The sequence below is a fragment of the Mercenaria mercenaria genome, chromosome 11 (assembly GCF_021730395.1).
Source record: "Mercenaria mercenaria strain notata chromosome 11, MADL_Memer_1, whole genome shotgun sequence".
Taxonomy (NCBI): domain Eukaryota; kingdom Metazoa; phylum Mollusca; class Bivalvia; order Venerida; family Veneridae; genus Mercenaria; species Mercenaria mercenaria.
The window spans coordinates 62,685,522-62,708,922 of record NC_069371.1 but is presented as its reverse complement, the minus strand read 5'-3'; the positions used below and the strand labels follow the sequence as shown (position 1 = coordinate 62,708,922).

At 35.1% G+C, this 23,401-nt stretch overlaps 1 long non-coding RNA gene across 1 annotated transcript; it reads left to right on the top strand.

Annotated features, from left to right (window-relative positions):
* Nucleotides 1-1,444: 1,444 nt before the first annotated feature.
* LOC123530682 (uncharacterized) lies at nt 1,445-6,252 on the top strand. The gene is made up of 3 exons (XR_006682319.2): nt 1,445-1,583; nt 3,560-3,616; nt 6,070-6,252. It is a non-coding gene; the product is annotated as an uncharacterized LOC123530682 (long non-coding RNA).
* The last annotated feature ends 17,149 nt before the right edge of the window (nt 6,253-23,401 follow it).

The following is a 23,401-nucleotide window of genomic DNA, read 5'->3' as shown; positions in this document are numbered from 1 at the left end:
ATTTCTGATCTCTCTGTCGTGGGGGCTTTGTCTCACTCTGTCCCTCTGGTCAGATCGCTCTGTGTCTGTACTAGTAGAGGATGAATTATGCGCCCTGTGTGGCTGTATTTGAACTATGTAAAGCGCCTTTGGCGCTATATAAATCAAGTATAATTCAATGTACAACGCCAGTGAATATACTATGTGTAAAATTAGGCGTTTAATCAAATAAAGCAGTTTCAGTTTTTTCAGTTTCAAATATTGTTTTAGTATGCACATATTCACTATAAAACAGAATAGGATTTGCACTTCGGTACAATGATACAGTTTTCTTCATGGGCAATCAAAACTTATGACAGAAAACATCACAAATATCTGAAAATGAATTAGTGTCCTTTTCTAAGATTTAACGTTCCTACAGACATATTTAATCATTGAAATTCAGATTGACTGGGTTTGTTTCTATAAAATTTATTATCTTACTATTGCAAAGACAAGTGTTAAGTTTTGTCTTAAAAATCATTATTTTGGACATGCATAATTTAACTTTGTGAAACAGTTTAGTTTAGAGTTTTTAAGAGTGTATTAATCTATTCCATAAGGCTATCAGCCCATCAATGCATAACAAGCATACATACAGATATAACGAACAGTGAAACATATATATAACTACACCCTTTAATGTTGAGAAGGTCTGGCAAATAATTTGTACGACCTTTTCATTTAACATTAATGATTTAAATTATAATACAATGTTTCTGTTAATTACATCACACTATATATAATAATGATATGGTAGACATATTCTTATAATTTATGACTCTCATAAGTTTTCTCTTAAAGTATAATTAAGGAGTGAAATTAAGATATAGCGTATGCGTTTTTGAGAAAAGGGCCCCAGAATAGTACTAATATTACTTGATGATCATAAATATTCTTTCAAAATATATTCTTAACGGATTTAGAAAAGTATCTACATGTACATTGTATCTATATTTATGCAGAAAGTTTATATCTTTAAATCAGGCAAGAATTAAAAAAAAACATTTAAAAAACAGCATTTTGTTACATATTATTCTGTGAATTATAGGAATGTTAGTGTGAAAATATATGGTACTTAACACTGTGAAAAATATCAAATACACTTTTCAATCTTAACCATCTATAAAATTGGTAAACGTAGTTAAAGCATTATGTAAAAAAAATCTACTTGTTTTTTATGTAAATTTTGATATCTTTTACGTGTGAACACCATATTGCAATTTCATTAGTGACATTTCTCTGAAAGAAATTAATATTTTCTATATCATCTCCAAATGTTACCTATCACGATAATGGTCCTTACTTTAATCAACAGGAAGACTAAAGTCTGCATTGAAACCTCGATTGCGTGTTTGATGTTGACTCCTTAATTAGTTTCTAAATTAACAGTTTAATTAGTTTTATATTTCATTTGTATTAATACACACTATCTCCGTATATTTCATTATTATATAATATTCGCAGCAGTGTTTTGTATTCTTGTAATATTCGGCGAACAAGAAATATGAAATTTTACATTGTGACTTTGCTGCTGGTTCTTGCGCTTGTGACAGAAACTACATGTAAGTACAATTACTTTTATTTTATGGACAATAACTTATGGATATCTCATATTGAAATCCCAAATACTAAAAGCGACATTTTTGTTTTATGTGTATTTAAGATTTATTCAACTTTATATATTTAATACCTGTATTTTGTCACAGCTGAGTTTCATAAGAGTGTACGTTACCAGTAAAAATAAGAGAAAAAAAATCCGCTTACGTTCGTGCTAAGGGCATGAGGAGGTGCATATATTATTATCCCTCATGAACAGATTAATCAAACTAAGTGTTGAATGGACTCCATGATCCAAAGGACCAGAAAATAACACTGAATCCAAGTACGGGGAGATTTTTTGTTACAGCCGCCAAACGGCACTTTTAAAGATTGCTGTTGTGATAGTTAATAAAATCTGTATAAACTAAGTCTGCTACAAATTTGCTTGCCTGTGTTCTATGATTCCAATGGACCTTCTCAGTTTTCATACTTCATAACTGTTTACAGATCAAACTTGTGGAACATATTGTACTGTAAGTCTTGCTTTTAGTAAATGCATTTTTAAAACATGTAATAGATGTTTAACTCATGTAATGGAGTGTATCAACTTAATGCAAAAGAAATGTTTCGAAACATAGTCTTTATAGAGAATGATCTCAAATTTCTCTTTAAAGCAGCAGAAACAACAATAGAAACAATGCGCCCAAATGGCTTGTATAGGTATCAACTTCAGTATTTCAACAGTTTTTTACAATCTAATGTAAATATAAAAGTGTATCTAAAATTCCAAACTGCATTGTATGACCAAAAACTATAACTTGTTAAATATTTACGACGATGTCCGATATCAAGACGTGACTAGCAGCTTATTTGGACAAGACTACATCTGGACGCTAATGAATAGTTATTTTTTTAATATTAAGGAATACTAAATTCTTTAGTTACATACTGTCAGTGGTACTAAGACTATTTCTGGTACCGTTTATAATCCTTGAAACACCGAGTATTTCAAATATCAAACGTTTCTTGCATTTGAAACTAAACAATTTGCTCGGAACAAACCTTGGAAACATAGACAATGTCGTAGAATATCAACTTTCCATGAAATTAGGGAACTCTTTGAAACAGAGACAGTTCATACAATGAGGAGGCAAATTATGTCCGTAGCTGTAAGAGTTCTTAACAAATGCTGAAAAAATTGGCTTGGCATAATAAATCAAAACATACCAGCGATTCTACTACCAACAAACTAGTCAGTTTCTTCTCATTCACCATCTATTTATCAGGATAGAGTTTGCTCCATTTTTTGAGGTAAATAAACAGAGCGAAGAAAATTGGTCATTTCCTTATCCAATGTTTGGGGTGGTAAAAACCAACTGGTCAGCTTTTCCCTTGATTTTGTACTAAAACGAAGTGGAAACAACAAACTGGAGAAGGGTGTGGCGAGAAAATTTCAACCGGTCAATTTTTATCCCTCACCTGTGTATAAAAACTTGGGGGGGGGGGGGGGGGGCGGACTAACCAGGGGGCAGACACAAACAATTTGTCAGTTTTTTCTACCTTTTCGAGAATGGAAAAATAGATTGAAAAACCTAACTGATCAGTTTTTCGCCCTTGTTTTTGAAAAAAAAAAACTAACTAAAGCAGAAAAACAACCAACAGGTTTGTTTTTTCTCCCTTCTATGGAGAAAAAAAATCTAGAAGGAATATTAAACTAACTTTGGGACAATCCGGTAGATATTTGTCCAGGCAAAGAATAAATCAGGTGTTTTCCCCTTGCAAGAAACCACCCAGTTGGTTATTTCCCAAGTGAAAAGCTGACCGTTACACAAGTACTTAATGGTTTGATATAACACTATACAACAACAGTATGTCTTCCTGCAGATAAGACTAATTTCATCATGGTAGTAGAACATATCGTCGACAAAATTATGAAAGATTTCAATCGTATCGCTTTTTATGAGATTTTTTAAATTTGATTTCAATTGTTTCATTCTAGGTACGCCGCCTCTTAAGATGTCAAGTTCAAGAGACTTAGACAGGCATAGCACTGAGGGTAAGCCAACTCAATTATAGAAAAAGTCAATCACGATTCAGCCGGAAAGTTTGTCCTTCCTAGTGCGGTTGCTAAACGCATAACGGGACTTTACACTGGAATAAAAAAACGCATTGACCATGAACTGATGAAATTGTTTGTTGTTTAATTACAGCGTTTCAACAGTATTCATCTGTAACGGCGGCAGTAACAAAACGTTTTTGGATATGGCCAGTACAAAACTGTTTTCCAGTATTGCTAACTTTTCCACTTGAATCAGAGGTTGAGGACGAATAATTTCAGACACAATGTCTTTTTTCAAATTGTCACGGTGAACATACGCCCCGCCCGGGGATCGAACCTACGACCCCGCGATCCGTAGATCTGCGCTATTACCTAGGCGGTTAGGCTGTACGCTGAGTGAAAAGCCGAGATTTAAGAAGTAAATTGTGGAGGCGGCGAGCGAAATCCCACCCTATCGCCGAGCAAATAAAAGATCGCATCGCTCCGTTACCTCGTTTATTACATGTTAACGCTCCAATCAACGGTTATTTAAACTTGTTGTAGTCGACTTGGTAATGGCTTGAACCGGCCAGCATTATGTTGTGATTTGTAAACTTTCAAAGTATTTATTTCACTAAGGACAATAATAGTTAAACAATACAACTGGATATCTGCCATACATTACGTAAGTGCCTCCTGGTTAAACCTTTAGCCATAAGCAAAATAGCTATTTTACGACTTGCTTCACAACTGTGCTAAAATAATTTAGTATAAGATAAAGCTATTCCAATTTATTTGATTCTCTTACCTTGACATTCTATCAAACAGAACTGTTCAAACTGTTAAAATGTTACCCGATGGATAATCTGTCCCATGGATAGCTTTGCTTCTTACTTGTGTGTTTTATATTGGTGTAAATGCTCCAAAATAGACATTGTATTCATTGATTAATAAATAAAAAAGGGATGACCAAATACCAAGTAGACAAGTTAAAGGCATAGGTAACATAGATTAATATGCCTTAACCAGGACTAATCCTACCTGTCATGTTTTACCACACCTGTTCATAAATGAGACATTTTGTCACAAGCAAAAATGTTGTATCTTCATCTTAAAATACTGAGTGATACTTCCAGAAGGGGTAACAACTTTACCCAGTAGACAAGTTAAAGGCATAGGTAACACAAATAAATATTGTTTAACCACGACTAATCCTACCTGTCATGTTTTACCACACCTGTTCATAAATGAGACATTTTGTCGCAAACAAAAATGTAGTCATCTTCATCATTAGATACTGAGTGATACTTCCAGAAGGGGTAACAACTTTACCCAGTTGAAAAGTTAAAGGCATAGGTAACACAGATTAATATGGTTTAACCACGACTAATCCTACCTGTCACGTTTTACAACATCTGTTCATAAATGAGACATTTTGTCACAAACAAAAATATATTATCTTCATCATAAAATACTGAGTGATACTTCATTTAATCATCAGATTGTTTAAATATGATGGTTTTCTTAAACAAGCTGAAAGAACAACACTTAAGCAGTGACGTTACTCATACGAATACATACTTTTTGTCTTTGTTGGAAACAAAGTTATTACATTGTATCTAAACTCGTTTTCATTTCTCACTCAAGTTTGTAAGCGGATGGGAAGTAAATTTATATCTCTGTTTATAAGTACATGTACTGCCATTTTTGCGAGCACAGGTTTTAAATAGATAACAAAACTTATATTGATGATAAAAAACTGTCATCAAATTCATGTTTGTTATATAACATTTTAGTATTTCATAGACTTAGAAATCAATTTTTTGGCTTTATTTAATGTGTTTCTTGCTTGAAAATTTCATGTTCTTTCTATACACTGTCAAGTAATGTCCTGTTTAATGTTTAATGTTTAATCATTGAAAATACTATATAGGTAAAATAATGATGATAAATGTAACAATGAGCCAAAGTAGGAAAGAATCTCACTTGACCACTGTGTCACGAGCGGATCCAGCTTATTGTCTCAGAGGTGGTTCGACACCCCCCCCCCCCCCCCCCCACCGGGAAAATTTTGAAATTTAGAGCTTAATCTGCATTCTGAGGCATTTTAGGAGCATTTAAGAACACCTTTCCACTGCAGTTTTAAATACAATATACCCCTTATTTTCAGGGTTTTATGTGTTAACTTGTTAAATTTGGGGAAAATGATAGAAACAAGTTTTCTTCAAGGTAGAATTCTTAGTTTCTTTTAGATAATAATATAAATATTAACTATATCGGGGTCTTACGTAGCAGCGGCCGCATATACTTTGATTGCGGTCCTTTTATTGCTTTTATCGAAAAAAAAAACACAACATTTTCTTTCCTTCTTCTCTTCTTTCCTTTTTTAAGGATTTTTCAGAGGAGGTCCGGACCCACCCTCTGGATCCGCACATGTGTGTAAAGTAATATATACTGATTTATGTTTACAGAAAAAAAAAGAGATACACCGTTATATGGATCTACGTTTACGAGCTTTATCAGTTATTATGGGTATCCCGGAAATGATGAGTGACTGGAATTCTACACAGTACCATATGTAGCGAAACCTGGAAAAAGCCGATTCTGAAAGATGTTTACATGTATAGAAAAAGAACTGAATTTTTGCTGCCTTTTTTCCTGTTTGTGTTTTTAAATTACTAACCTGTGAAACGTTTATACGTATAAACGAATCAAAAGCAAAAACGGTGGCAGTCGTATGTTTTTACTGATGACCTGAATACACACAATGGGCTTTAATATATATATATATATATATATATATATATAGATAAGTTGTCGTGCGCACGAGATAGTATGTCGTGCGCTAGAGATAAGATGTATAGCGCTCGAGATAAGATGTCGTGCGCACGAGATAAGATGTCGAGCACTCTATATCAGATGTCGTGCGCACGATAAAAGATGTCGAGCACTCGAGATAAGATGTCGAGCGCTCGAGATAAGATGTCGTTCACACGAGAAAAGATGTCGAGCGCTCGAAATAAGATGTCCTGCGCTCGTGATAAGATGTCGTGCTCACGCAATAAGATGCCGAGCGCTCGAGATAAGATATCGCGCGCACGAGATAACTTAATCTTAAAAAAAAAAAAAATGCATGTCCTAAACATACCACCGTACAAAAGCACTCTTTATACGTCTTAATTTGATATGGAAAGCTCATGTTTCAGATACATGTGTGTGTGTGTGTGTGTGTTCGGGTTTAACGTCTTTTTCAACAATTTTTCAGTCATATAAACGACGGTGTCTACTTGTAGCAGTGAGCACAATGCCCAACTTACAGTGCTGCCTCACTAGAATATCATGCCGTAGACACGTGACATGATACCCCACCCAGTCACATTATACTGACACCGGGCTGACCAGTCCTAGCACTACCCTCTTAATGCTGAGCGCCAAGCGAGGAAGCTACTAGTACCATTTTTACGTCTTTGGTATGATGCGGCCGGGGATCGAACCCACGACCTCCCGCTCTCGAAGCGGACGCTCTACCACTAGGCTACCGAGGCGGTTTCAGATACATGTAGTTCGAACATATTTTTGTCGCAAAGTTTAATTTCAGTGTTTTGTAGTTGCCAGCTTATCTATTCTTTCAGCACTTTGATTTAACACAGTATCTTTGGTGACTTCTTAATGCAAATTTTAGCTAGAAACACTGCGTTACCAAAAGCGTCGATATGTCTCCGATTTTATTTACACACGCTAAAGGCCAAACCGATTAACTGTAAAACGTTAAACTGGATACTTAGATGTTTTTTCTAGAAATGGATTTATGATGATTGTGTAATATCTTACTACATGTAGCTTAATTAAAGGAAACTTTAAGGTGCCTTTTTGTCAAAATTAATATTGCAATGGAAAACGCTTTGTGACTATATGCGACGTCGCGAAAACATATGATGAATCGTCCAATCATGAATTTGACCATCAAATTCTAATTTTCTTACTTTGTGCGTAGTAAAAAAATCAGTAAAATGAAAAAAGGAAATGTGAATGTAACTTTTTGTAGCCATATTTAGGCGTTTTCTTAACCTGACGTACGTAGATCGGGTGGTTAGAAAAAGCATAAAAAATTGCGCAACTACATCGTCAAAGTAAGAAACCATATACATGTATCTATTTGAACTAAGCATGGCAATAAAGTTTGGGAACATCGTCTCTACAATGATTTAAATCAAAGAATCACAATTATACTTTGGCCTAAAAAAATTTGTTTCCGGTATTCCGACTTACCCTTAATTTTTCGCCCGACCCTAAATGTTTTCCTTGATGTTAAAAATCATCTTACTGATGCTCTAAAGGCATAACCCCCTTATTTGTATTTTTTGACATGAAAACAATTTCTGAAAAGTCCCACTTAATCAAAAAATATTCTAAAACAATTTACCTACCTACCTATCCTAATTTTTTTGAGCACGTTACCGGAAACAAATATTTTTTACGCCTTTTGTATCCCTCTAAATATTTCTCTCGGTAATGTTAGGAAACATATCTAACTTTAAGTCCCTTCAGGCATTGTTCCAACCATAGATAACGCCTGGGTAGAACCACTGTCCTTTTTGCAAAACAGCTGGATGGCTTCCTGAAAAATTCACAAAGTTAACCTTAACCGATCGGTCACAGAGGACCCCCTCCACCTCCCCCCACACCACCTCCTCCTCACCACCACTGCAATAAATAAACACATATGCATTGATTACTTAATTCGTACCGAAATGAGCTACGCTATTACGTTATGCAATGTGATTCAAATAAAAGTAATTATTGTTGTTGTTGTCTTAGTAATTTCAATTCATGATAGCTTATCTTACACATACTAGTATTATATGAATTTGAGATAATTGTTACACAAGCCGTGGAACAAAACTCCTGTCTAAGGTAGCTATTGACTTTGTACCTGGTATCAACTGCGCATTTTCTATATAAGTTTACCTGAGAAACTGAATATTGTTTTACAATCGGGCAAGTGATTTGAGAGAAAATCCGTAAAGGCATAAATGGGTAAAACTAGCCCAACAGCCTGGAGGCCCTGCTTTTATTGTTTTATTGACGAAATATATTGATTTGAAGGAACTTGGTAGAGAGTCACCAAAAGAATATTGCTAGCACTTTTAGAGCATAAGATTTTCAAAGTTTTCTTTATATCCACAAAAAGAAAGTTAGCCTCGCCACCTGTCGGTTATGTTTCTAAGAAAACAGAATCATTTGAAGGAATTCGGTAGAGGGTATTCGATAAATATTTCTGTGAAATTATTTCAAAATCAGACGAGAGGATTTGTTTTCTTTTGGCTATTATGGCAACCTGTATTCAGCCTGAATGGCCTAGATTTGATCGAATCCGAAATGGGACTTTCCAAGGAACATTCCTGTGAAGTTTGGTTGAAATTGCCTTAGTGATATAGGAGTGGATATCTTTTACAAATTGTTGACGACGGACTGATGAACGGACGGACGGATGGACATCAAACGAACCTTAGGCTATAAGCTCAATATGAGATAATAAAGAATTAATGTTACTAGTATGCTTGTCCACACAAGAGTTGTGTGGACAAGCATACTAGTAATTGAAGAACAACTAAACAACTTCTCGAATTACAATATAATATATACGGCCAAACCTGTATAAAGCAGCCCACAAAAGGTATGAACCCATGCGGCTGGCAAAGGCAAGTGGCTACCTAAGTCGCATCTTCCTGGTACTAAGTGCTGGCAATGACTTCTTAATTCAAGAACAAACTTGACTCAGGTTAACACGAAGATAAGATGTTCAGGGTTAATGGTTTACACCATCCCTATGATAATCGTCTGAACGACGTCAATGCAAATCTTTTAAAATTATTAATATTAGAATACAAAAGAATAAAAACAAACACAAAGAGCTTGACTGGAAAAGGTCACGACTTTATTTCATTGATATTATGACATACAGTTAGTTTAAATTTATAGAAATGAAAAAATCATCGGTCAGATTTCGTAGCGGCTCATAGGCAACGCAGAAAAGCAGGTGTATAAGACGACTCTCACGCTGTAAATGGCATATAACGGACTACCTGTATATAGCACCTTCTTGTAGTAACAATTACTTTATAAATTAAAGTCAAATACTCTATTCTTTGTAAAAATGTACATGATAAATGTCAAGATATGTCATGTTTTATTTACAAAGCAAGTGATAAAGATATTCGTTAATGTTAAAGCTTTATATTAAAAAATGCACATAACAATGTCAATCATGAAAACTCTATTTGTATTAATAGTATAGACAAATCATACCATTTGTTTTTGTTTTGTTTTGTTGGTTTTAACTTCGCACCGACACAATTATAGGTCATATGGCGACTTTCCAGCTTTGATGGTGGAGAAAGTCCTCCAGGTGCCCCTCCGTGCATTATTTTATTATGGGCGGGCACCTGGGTAGAACAACCGACATTAAATAAGCCAGCTGGATGGCTTCCTCACATGAGGATATCAACGCCCCGAGTGAGGCTCGAACCCACATCGGTGAGGGGCAAGTGATTTGAAGTCAGCGACCTTAACCACTCGGCGGACCCCGCTTTCATTCTGACGCACTGACGAAAGTAGTGACGTCTTTGTTCATCGAAAACAGTTCTATATTACAGCACAGCATATGACATACTGTAGATTACTACTGACGTTCCCTGGTGTTCATAAATAATTCTTCATTACGGCGTACCATATTATATACTAGATTACTGTTCGTCAGTTGGCAATCAAAACAACGGTTCGTACAGTAGAAACTCCGAAAACCGGACCCCGTCCGGACAAAGTCAAAAGTCCGGTTTTCAGAGGATTCCGGTTTTTAGAGGATTTTGCACAATTTTCTGAGAGGATTTATATATGTATATTCTTATTTATTTCATCTGACTGTATCAAGTTAAATGTCTTTTTGGTCTTTTCTTTTCCCAAATTTGCATTGTTTGTCTCTGTTATATATTGAAACTGAATTATTTCTAACAGAAAAACATCACTTAAAATGATACTTTCTAATGAAAAATGTTTCGCTTATCGTGGCGGCATAAATAGTCTAGTCCAATAAATCATGGAACATGCATCATATGAATATCGATATTTAATAATTAATACAAATACCAATAATAATTAATAAATATAAGAATAGTTTTTCATATTAAAGAAATATAATTTTATGATAAATCACCTGTAAATCAACAGATCAATTAACTTCTCCCTATTAGATTAAAATGTTTTGCACTTTTCTTTTATAGCTAATATACAAAATATAAACATACAGATAAATGTTTTTCACACCTACTACTACTTGCGATTGTTAGTTGGTAAACAATCAATTGTCACCTGCTGGAGATTATGTTTTTAAAATCAATTCAAAGTGATAAAACACATAAGTTTTGACACTTATTGTCCGGTTTTCAGAGGATTTTTATGTATAATATTCCTTTATAGTCATGAAAAACCCTCCGGTTTGCAGAATTCAGAAATAAACTGAAGCGCACATGAATTTGAAGCAGTGATTAACAGTGTAGGAAAAGCTATACAGGCCCTTTTCTCAACAACCTATCAGGAAAGACAAATATGGCCTTTATTTGATAAAACTCTTCGTCAGCCGTATAGAACGTACACACTTTTCTCATGGCTTACACATACGTTTTTTGTTAGTCTTTCATAAGCCCCGTCAGATAGTATAGCTGCATCAAAATTAGAAAATGCATCAATTTCATTCGTGTCAAAGAAGCGTTACTGCAAATATTTAAGTCTTGTTTTTAAGCTGAAGTTACATTAATTTCACCGTTTCCAAAGTTGTTCTGATGATATGCTCATGATGTAGTATTTCCCTGATTGTTCAGGGTACTTTACTGCAGAAAGTGTAACAGAAACAACCGCTGTTATCAAATATATTTTAGCAAACTGAGAAATTTGTATAATGCCTTAGATGTTGCAAATAATGAAAGCTAGTAACTGTCAGGCTTGTAGTAATGCTAATGCTAATGCTAATGCATTAGTAATGCATTGTTTTGTTTTCAAATAATGCCAAGTAATGATTAATGCCAATTTAGCATTAAAAATAATGCTAATTTAATGCCAAAGTTAGTAATGCTAATGCTAATGCTTAGTATTACTTAGGCATTATTTTCTGTAACACTGGAAAAAACATAATACATACTATGCTTTTATTTAGTAATACACAGGTTATAGCAGTTCTCTAATAGATTGTTGTATTATTTTATTAAACTGTCTTATTGTATAATTGCCTTTTTTTCAGTGTACACCTGAAAAAAATTTCTTAGTAAACATTACTCAGTGTGCACTGGATAAATCATTAAAATATCATGATTGTGACCAAAATAATTGACCAATCTTAGATAATCTCGTCATTGTAGTATGCAATTATTATTCAGGTACTATAGTATAACTGTTGTTTGTTCATTCATATGTAACTTCTATGCATAAAATAACTACTTTCTCATTCTGGGCTCAAACCTACAAAATGAATGTTTTAAAGCACTTTGATGTCACAGAGCGTGCATTTGAAAACAAGAATAAAAAAATTCAAGCAAAATGCATGTACTGTGCTAAGCATATCTCGAGCAGTTTGAAGATAACCTCAAATTTTATCACGCATATCAAACATTTGAGGTCAAGTTCTTTTTTCTTTATTGTCTAGTCAGTAAAATTTTACTACTGATTGCGGTAATTAATTACGTAAACTGCAATGATGCATTGTACACCATGCCTGATGTCACTTATCAAACATATGTAATCAACTGGCATACATGTTTGCAATAGCCCAGAAAAAGTCCAAAATTGGACATACGAGGAGTGTTCGATATGAACTGCTTATTGACCTCTAGCTCGATATCCACGTGGGGCACGATAAAAACCAATACCTACCTGAATAGAGTTATTCAATACCTACACAACGGTGTATAAATGTACATGTTAGACTAAGTGTAAGACATAAAATTTGCCATTTGAATACACGCAATCATTGACCACTGTAGTAAAAATGGTTGGTAGAAGCGTCGACAAGAAAGATGAAATACGGGCTTACATCAAAGCTCTCTCAAAACTTGGTTGTTCTTTGAAGCAGCTGATGACTGAACTTTCTACTGCTTATGGACCTTTTTGTGTGTCTTATGACACAGTTCGGTGGTGGAAAAAGAAATTTGAGTCTGGTGTAGAGTCCATCAAAAATGCACCGAAATCAGGTAGGCCAAAATCTGCATCTCGTAAAGAAATCGTTTCCAAAATAAAGGAAATCATTGAAGGAGATGCCAGATTTACAGTTCGTGATATTGCACGAAAGGTAGGCATATCACTATCAACAGTTCACTTTATTTTGAAGAAGCATTTGAAAGTCAGAAAGATTTCTGCTAGATGGGTGCCACATCTGTTGACTGATGAGCAAAAGAGGCAACGGGTTAAAGTGGCCAAAAAGCTGCTTCAAATGTTTCTAAAATATGACAAAAAGCAGTTTGCCAATGTCGTCACAGGTGATGAAACCTGGGTCCATTGTTTTGAGCCCTTCAGAAAGGTTAGCAATAAGATCTGGGCCACTAAACACAGCAAACGCCCAATAATTGCCAAACGTTCTTTGAGTGCAAAGAAGGTTTTGTATGCAATCTTCTTTTCTGGTGAAGGAGTCGCAATAAAAGTGCCGGTGAAAAAGCATCACCGGAAAGTACTACAAAGACGTAGTAATGAAGAAACTGAAAAAGTATTATCAGAAACGACGCCCTGCCACTGGTTTTAAACATGTCCGTCTTCTACATGACAATGCTCCCGCTCATACCTCCGCAATAGTTACGGCGTTTTTGAAGAAAGAAAAAGTAACTGTTTTTGCCTCACCCCCCGTATTCCCCAGACCTTGCCCCATGTGATTTCATTTTGTTTCCGAAATTGAAATCATTCCTTGCTGGGCGGAAATACCAGTCCCGACAGGCACTTGGATCTGCCATTCATCAGTACCTTATTACTGTGCCCAAATCAGCGTACCGTGACGCCTTCAAGAAGTGGATACATCGGCTGAAACTTTGCATTTCTAGCCACGGGGAGTACTTCGAGGGCATGAAATGAGCCCTTTTGGGCTAACTTGAAATTTGAATTCTCCAGATAGAAATAAGCAATTCATTTCGAACATCCCTCGTAAATGGGACAGTTGTTCTAGTTTGAAAAACTTTATAGGTAACATATCTGATTTGTTTTGCAGAAAGAACATTCAGATATGTCTGTAGAAAAACTGGCACCATCAACTTCAGACCAACCTAAAATATTTAAGTTTGAAGAAACTTCAAAAAATCCTGAAAAATATAATGCAAATGATTACAATCAGAAGAAAATCACGCATGCCCTTGTTTTATACAAAGCTGGTGACCTTCTTCCAGTATCTGTAGTAGAAAGCAGTCACTTTAAAGCATTTGTTCATGCATTAGACCCAAAGTACAAAGTACCTTGTAGACAACATATGACAACTAAACTAATAGCTGAAAATGCAAACATAATGAAGGATTACCCGAGAAAGGAATTTGTTGGGGCTACACATTTTGTCTGGCTACTGATTTATGGTCTAATCGATCAATAAGAGGCTTTTTGGGGATAACAGGACACTATATTGTGGACTGGTGCTTGAAATCAGTTATTGTGTCTTGGTTGCGTTTTCAAGGAAAGCATACATCTGAAAACATTCGCCATGAATACGAAGAAGTAGCGTCAGACTTCAATCTTAGAAGCAAAATTTCCTATGTGATCAGTGACAATGCATCAAACATGGTCAAGGCATTTAATGTTTCTCTTCCTGGATTTGACAAAGCATGTAACGCCAGTGATGAATCAGTCCAAACGGAGTCTGATACAGAAGAAAGTAACTTGACAGAGCCCGATATTGATGAAGAAGAGACAGGCTTCAAGCATATGCGTTGTTATGCACACACTTTGTCAGTAACCAGTAAAATATTCAACAACATTCACAGTATATCTTATATAATTTTGTATTGGCTATAAATGTGCATATGCTATTTAATGCCAAATAAAATTTCTGTTCTGTTCTGTTCTGTATCTAATGCAAATTAATGCATTGAACTATACATTAAAAACCTGGGACAGCTCCAAAGTACAAATTTATAATAGCCATTAAAGTGTGACCTAATTAGTTTTGTTAACCAAAATATCAAACAGAATCTATTGTTATCTTTTGACACCTTTTTATCAATTACCAGTATGCCACAAATAGTGATGTTAAAGACCTTAAGGCAGCTAGCTTTTACATGTCATGTAAAATTAGGATGTTTGGGAGCCATTAAACAGGTACGTGACTTTCTCTTACAATTACAATGCTCATGAGCGCTGTACTTCAACATAAGTATTTTTTATAAAGTAATGGTAAAAGGAAAAAATTCGGATCTAATACAAGAAAGTCATACATGTATTTAGCTATAGACGACCTAGGTAAATACTGTAAAATTGGCTACACACTGTTACATTTTTTTCAGGAGGATGAACAATCACCACCTCTCAAGCGTACTAAACTAGATCAAGAGGCTGAAGATTTCTTCAGTTTCTTGCCACCGTCTACTCCCAAACGGTCCAGGAACCCTTCTCAGGAGAATTTGAGGTCGATGAGTTTTTGAATGAGGCAGACAGGACGACCCACTCCAGTACTGGAAGAAACACTGTTCCAAGCACCCCACATTAGCAGAACTTGCAGTTAGATTCCTGGCCTTTCCTGCTACTTCGGCACCAGTCGAAAGACTACTCTCTATCGCTGGCAAGATTTTCAGGCCAGATCGTAGCAGACTAAACGATCAAATCTTTGAGTAGCTCATGTTCATAAAATGCAACAGTGATAAACTATAATACATAAACGATATCAATCACTGGAGACATAGACAGATACAAAATACTGTAGAATTTAAATGTTGTGTTTCTTATGGTACTGTCGGATCATATCAAGTATTTCATACAAATTAATTCCTAGTTGGTAGATATGATTCATTACAAATGATAAATGTAATAAAGTCATGTGTTGCTGCTATGAAATAAACATCTAAAATGATTAAATGAAAGACAAACAGCGTATGTGATTATAACATGCAATGATTCACAAAAAGTAATGCTAATGCTTATACACCCAATGCAATGCTAATTTAATGCATTATTTTGACAAAAATGAGTAATGCTAATGCTAATTTAATGCCATTTTTTTTTCTAAGTAATGCTAATTCAATGCATTACTTTTGCAAGTAATTATTAACAAGCCTGGTAACTATAGATGATTTTACACTCGACCAGTTCTTTAGAAACGGAAGTAAAATTTCGCACTCTACGTAGGACAAAAAGACATGACCACAGAATGTAAAAACTACGTTAAAGTTATATCACATTTCAATCAGTTCGGTCAATATGAGTCTGTATTAAGTGAAATAAGGCAAAGCCTCAAAGGAAGTTTACATTAAGTGCCATCATACCTGTTACGGCGGATATCCTTACTGGCTTTATCGGATACAATTTTCCAATTTTTGTTCAGTGTTTTATCTTTTAAAAGAATTTTATCATTTTTTTCAAACTAAACGGAAACTTCTATTGCATGATTTTTGAGTGATAGATAATTTTCAGCAATTGAATGACGTTCGTTATCCGCTGTGGTGAAAACTACTTCTTCGCCGCCAAGTTCGCCTTGCTAGAATCCGGCGAAAGTTTTAAAATCCACCACTCTGTATGAAACTATACTTTTGTTACCCACACTATAATAAATTACCAGTGCAGGACAAAAAGAAAAACAAATCTAATCCTTTGCACATTAACAACTGCCTTGCTATGGATGCGAAACTTTGATTAAGGTTAAGAAGTAAACCACCAAAACACGGAAATTTTTGATAAACGAACAACATCGTTACCAATATTTTAACTGACCATTACATGTTCTGCCGTACTGTCCCGTACTTAGAATATTCTGAAAAAGTTGTTCCCCTTTGAAAATGAATGTCATTTGTAAAGAAATAAAAATAAACAATTGCTGAAAACTGTGTTCCACCTAGTTATGTGAAATTTAAACACTCGCACGCTATTGCAAATGCATCAAAACAAACTTGTGTAACAGCTCTTTGAAAATGGTGAGTTTTTAAAGGCGTTTGACTGTCCGGAAGATGGACCCCTTTAGGCAGTCCTTTTCCGGAATTCAATGTTTATATCAGTATACTGACACATGTTTTGTAGTTTTTGTAATAATAGCGTATATATTACTCTACAAAACAAGTGTCAGTATACTGATTTAAACATTTTCGGAAAATGACTACCTAAAGAAGCCCCACTTCCGGACAGTCAAACGCCTTTAAAAACTCACCATTTTCAAGGAACTGTTACACATGTTCGTTTTGATGCATTTGCAATAGCGTGTGAGTGTTGAAATTTCACATACCTAGGTGGAACACAGTTTTCAGCAATTGTTTATTTTTATATTTTTACAAATGTCATTCATTTTCAAAGGGGGACAACTTTTTCAGAATATTGTAAGTACGGGACAGTACGGCAGAACATGTAATGGTCAGTTATAAGATTGGTAACGATGTTGTTCGTTTACAGAATATTTCTGTATTTTGGTGATATACTCCTAAACCTTAATGAATAAGGTATTCATAATGAACAGGCAATAAATATTATTCAGCCATGTTGATCTTTAATTTGTACAGATTAAAGTATAAGAAAATTGGGAAACTGAATATATCCATCAATTCAAACCTTACATTTTCATGGACATTTCATAACATTATCTGACAGAACATACATCATCTTGTAATTAGCTTACATAATAATATCATTTAAAGTGGAACTTAAAAGTTAAAAGTTTAATCAAGGGAAGTTAAAATAAGCATTTCATTTCCGTTCATGGATTTTGGAAATTAAAAAAACTAAAGATTTTTATGGGGTTACAGATTAATCCCATCTGGTGTTCTCCCTCCATCCTCATGCACACGCCTATAAAGTCACCCACGCTACATTTGACAAAGGTGGACACAATCCCCTACCCCACCCCCTTGTTATATAAAAAATCGTGATCAAGTAATCCGCATACAAATATATATTATCATCTTAAAATTGTTATTTTTATTTCTATTAATCTTTATTTAATTTCAAAGTTTTCATTTAACAGTATCAGAGGGGCTGGGATGGGGATGTGCGTGGTGACCGCAGCAGTGATGATTAGAGGGGTTAGTGGTCCGAGAAGGTAGAGAGATGGATGTTCTATACTCACATAAATGTTGTAGAACATGATCTCTAATATTTGTTCAATTTAATAATTCTGTTAACTGAAGGTTGCTGATTTCTATGCACGGTATATGTTCAGTTACAGTAAGAGTGTAAAAAAAGATACAGAATATTAACATGAGATGGAGATATATTACATATTTCCCTTAAGTAAATAAATGCCAATAGTAATTTAAGTCCTTGATACCACGCTGATCTTAAGAATTGAGATATTTTTTTTCAATATGAACATCATTTCAAAACGAAATTTCCATCAAATTTCCAAAGTTTCTTCTTATAGATTTTACTTAAAATTTTAGGTATGTGTGATATGTTTATATTATATATAAGAAACAGCGCCGCCACAGTATATATTTGTCCGAGCACGTGCTTACGGTGGCATTGATGACTAAAGGGCAAAAGTCAATAAGTCACATCAAAGACATCTTATATGCTTTAGTAACTTTTATGACCCTGTCTAATTAGGTAACATCCTCGAAATCACAAACAAGTCGAATGTTATGGTCTCGAACATCAAGGTGACCTCAGTTGTATAATAATAACGTAACAATTTCCCGTTAATAACTTAAAACAGCAACTTCAGTGACAAAGAGCCGCGTAGCTTAATAATTTATAATATCATTCAAGTCGGAGAGGCCTTTTTGTCATACTTGAAGAGCGCATACGCGTTAAAATCAAAACATCCGGTTAAATAACAGGGCAACAAAAGGCGTTGTAAAGTCGTCTATAGAAATCCATACCAATTTACAGCTTACATACATCATTATTTTAAAATGATTTTCTTTGAGAGCTCTAATTTAGGGTTATATTCAGACAATCCGTTAAAACAATTATCTCCTGCTATGAGTGAATTTATGTGTGGAATACTATTTATGGTAAAATGCCGTATGTAGTTTGTTACATTATATGATCTTTAATACTTCTTCCAAATTAATTTTGGCATGGTTTTGGACACCTCACAATAAAGAGCATATGACTCCTTTTCGCTCATAATGTTTTCTGAGTTTTAGATTCTCGGCTAGTCTTGGACTTTCAATTCATTAAAAGTCAAAGGACTATACTAACGCATATTAACATATTAACTAAGCTGGTAAAATGCATTACAAGAATATACATAATGTATTCACAATTCTGCTGTGAAACACATTTCCGGGAACTAAGCCAGTTAAGGCTGTTCCGTCTGGATGTAATCTGAAAACATAATTGTCAAAAAATATAGAAAAATATGATGTTAAAATACATCAATTAAATAGTTCCTACCAACCTTGCCACTTTTGAATATAGGACAAACCTTCGGAATGTACGAATCTGACTGCTTCTTTGACACCGTCAAGAAGTATAAGCAATTTATTAGAATGTGGAGTAAGACCTGTCTTAACTGGCATGCAGATGTCTCCTCTAAATCTATGACATTGCAGATATGACAAAATACATTCGCATACATGTCGGTCTTTTTATAAGGCGAGACAAACCCGCTACTACAAGCGGCTCTGATTTCGGCCCTTGATAAAGGCAGCTATTTTGGAATTTCGAATTTGGTCTCTAGACAAGTGGTTATCAAGTCGGTAAAACATGTTTCTGACCTCAAGTCCGAGTTATCTCCTTGATAATCTCAAGTTGACAATTTTGAGGTAACGATGTTAAAAACAGGATTGACATATAAGTAGCAACATCTGCCATTGCCTCAACGTCGCTCGTATATTCATAGGAAAGGGAAAAGTCCCATAGTGTACCATAAGCAGCAGCAGCGCATGCAATGTTTCTGTATATCTTTTGTGTTTTCTTTGAAAACACCGGTAACAGAGTTCCCCAAGGTGCTACATTTTCATCTCCGCATTTTGCCTTTGTTATGTTAGGAATGTCTTTACTGCCATAAAGTGGGACATCAGAAATCATCTTTTAAGACTGATAATTCCGCTGATCCTTTTCGTGTGACTGTGGTAGCATCGGGAAAAGGCAAACACTCTCCGATTGATTATTATCCGGTGAGCTTTAAAACCAAGGGGAAAGCAGCAGTCCCCCTTTTCATCAAAGTCTGGTTCACAAGAGCAGTCTGAAAAATACAGAACTTGTTGACATTTTCGCTTTCGACAAGTTTAATAGTCTAAATTATATGTATTTAGAATGTTTAGATTTCCTCAATTTCTAAACAAGTGCATCATTGAATACAGTCTGTGCACGGATGAAGTAACAAACTGTATTGCCATTTACACAAAAAGTGATATTTGAACTTGTTATAGGCATATCAATACCTTAAAAGTTTAAAAGTGAAAACTGTCTATTGCATTACTCGGTATAAGCTTTCAGACTATCTATTTCGAGTGGGCTTGGACTTTTTGAGAAACCGATAGACCTGCAACAACACAAGCAAAAATATGTTTATTACATCATCCTATCAGTCAAAACAGAGCGAATGAGGTGATCGACGTACGCGGTCACATGGCTTTAGTCGTTTTGTTGCATTGGATCTACATATACCGCAGTAGTTTTACCTAATGTCAACTTTATTTATCATAATCGGGATCGGGGCTGATGCGCGCCGACGGCTAAAACTGCCTGCAACAAGCGTTTGCCCCGCTTCTGGAACTTACCTTTTTGAAGTTGACATAAGAGCAAAGATACATCTTACTGGTGTTTCCTTGCGTCTAAATGAAGTGAAAAGGAAGGCTTTCTGATAATTTTTTATCTCTAAAAAGGATATGAACGATGGCCGTCTAAGCCCTACCTGTACAACAAGATGTTGTATCTTGCTGCAATATAGTTCCAGGCATCGCATGAGAGGTCTGGTTTCCATGACAAACACTAACTCCTGGACAAAGTGCGTGCACATATGTACGTGCTACAATCTCTGGTGCAAGGCTGTCGCCGTCTGTACTTTCGACAGTAGCATATGAGCTGCTTACGAAGTGCAGGACTAACAGTATCATCTTTTGCTAAATGAGTAAATGCTCAAAATGTATACATTGTATATATATATGATATATGATGAATTATGATTACACATATAGATTTTTTAGGGTTATTTCGTTTAAAATAATTATACAAAACTTCAAAATTCACCCCTGACTACATTTCGTCGCACGTAAAAATAGCGTCTCTTTCATAAAAAGTCAAAATAACCAAACGAGGACAATAAACATCAAAACAACACATCTACTCATGTGAAAATAAAACAATGTGTAGTTACGTCTTCTAGTAGTCAATCGTGAAAACTATAATAGCATCCACGCGGAATTTAGAACGTTATTTAGTGCTAAGGCTTGTAATTGCTTATCGACTAACATGTCAATTTCTGACGTCAATAACGTCAGTGATGTGCGATGAGCTGCGGTACCTGTCCATATTTCGGTAACTAAGCAACACTGTTTCAATAATATTGTCAAAAAGCATTGTAAATAGATTAAGGCACTTGGGGTTTTGCTGTTTCCTTTTCATTATACACATTGTTTTCGGCTTCAATGAGATTTATTTTGGATCAGCCCATGTATATATACGATGTTTAATATAGTTGGTAATTACATTTACGAGTGTGCAAAATTTGAATGACCAACTACCTTCAAGAAAGCAGTTGGATATTCATGCCAAATGAAAACTGATAAACCTATACATCCCAATTGGTAACGTTTGCTAAACTGTGTTTGGTTTTGAATTTAAAAAGTAATCGAACGTGCCAGTGTAACCTTTGAAAAACCAACTGACAACAGTATGTAGTTCGTTATTCGAATGTTAAACTACCAGCTACCACCTACCATCTGTCTACCAACTTTACTGTCATAAAGCGCAAAGGCGTTACGCGATCGAAAAATGTTGTTTCCTTAATAAACAAGTAAAAATGATAGAAATATATTGCGTTTACTATAGAGGAATATCAGCAGTTCTAGTGGAGGAATATTGTTTTTGCAGATTCGTTAATTTAATTCACAGAACATGTCTAGAAAATATTCATCTCTGTCCTGTTCTAATAAAGCTCAATTGATTGTTGCTTATATGAAAATTATCATTATTTCTTGGCTGATTTGTGTTTAAGAAGAAAATAGCAAGACTCTGTGAGTTTACTGCAACATTGAACAATTCAGCTTTGTAGAGTTACCAAATAACAGTTCTTCTTTAATGTTTATGTAGTATCATCGGGCCCAGTGCTTAATTTTAAACACGTAAGTCCAGTTCGCAAGTTTTCTTTTACAGAAATGTAAAGTTTGGATATGTAAACAATAAAATCTGTTAAAAGATCCTTTGGAAGCATAGAACTCAACAGAGCAACATAATGGCAGAGTCAGTTTGAATGAGACTTTTTACAACAGTCACACGACTCCTGTAGACTACTGTTGTGATAGTTAATAAAATGAGCCATGCCATGAGAAAACCAACATAGTGGGTTTGCGACCAGCATGGAACCAGACCAGCCTGCGCATCCGCGCAGTCTGGTCAGGATCCATGCTGTTCGCTAATGGTTTCTCTAATAACAATAGTCTTTGAAAGCAAACATCATGGATCCTGACCAGACTGCGCGGATGCGCAGGTTGGTCTGGATCCATGCTGGTCGCAAACCCACTATGTTGGTTTACTCATGGCACGGCTCAAATCTGTTAGAAAATCTTTCGGAAGCATATAACGCAACCAAGCAACATAATAGCAAGTTCAGTAGAATATATAAATAATCTATTTATAGAACAAAGTGTCCAAGATGCTGCTATTCATTAACCTGTTACAAAGTTGCGAACTAAAAGACGAGCTGTTGAATTCTGAGATAGAAATCAAAATCGTCAAACACGACCAAAATTTATAAAATATATCGATGAATTAAACAATTGCAATTTAATCATTATATGTTTACATGCATATAAAAATGGCTCAATGGACATATTGTATTTAAATGCTTAAGTATGCATTCCTATATTTAAAATATACATAACGGATCCTTCCTGTATGCGATATTAACAATTAATTATTATGTTTTCATGCAGTTCAGTAAGCGGAATTCTTCAACACCTAGACAAGTTATTCTTTATGTCATTTTGTTTTTGTATACAAACTTAGGCGTAGTAGCAGGGAGTCAGGGGGCGGGGGTAGGGGCGGCCCCACACATATGAGAGTTGGGGCTAGAACATGTATTCCCTCCACCCTAAACCTTTTGACCAAAAAAGCAGATTTTTCCCAGAAATAACTGTAGACAAAGGAAAAAGTCCAACCCTTAAGCTCGAATAAATGTACTGCTAAGTGTTTAAAGTGATGTCTGTTTGCTTATAAGTGAAAGAATGATTTATATTTTTGCTTGTCTAAAGATTTTCAGGAAATTATGGGTAATTGCAATCAGTCATCCCTCCTCCCATTTCCTTCTCCCACTCAACGGCAATGATTAGGAAAAGGTTTTAAATAAATACACTATTTCTGTTATATATACAATGAGTATCATAATTAATTATGCACACACAAGAACTATATACTCTGTATTGCTTGTAAATATTCAGCCTAAAATACATCCTTCTTAAACCCTTTAATTTGAGAATAACT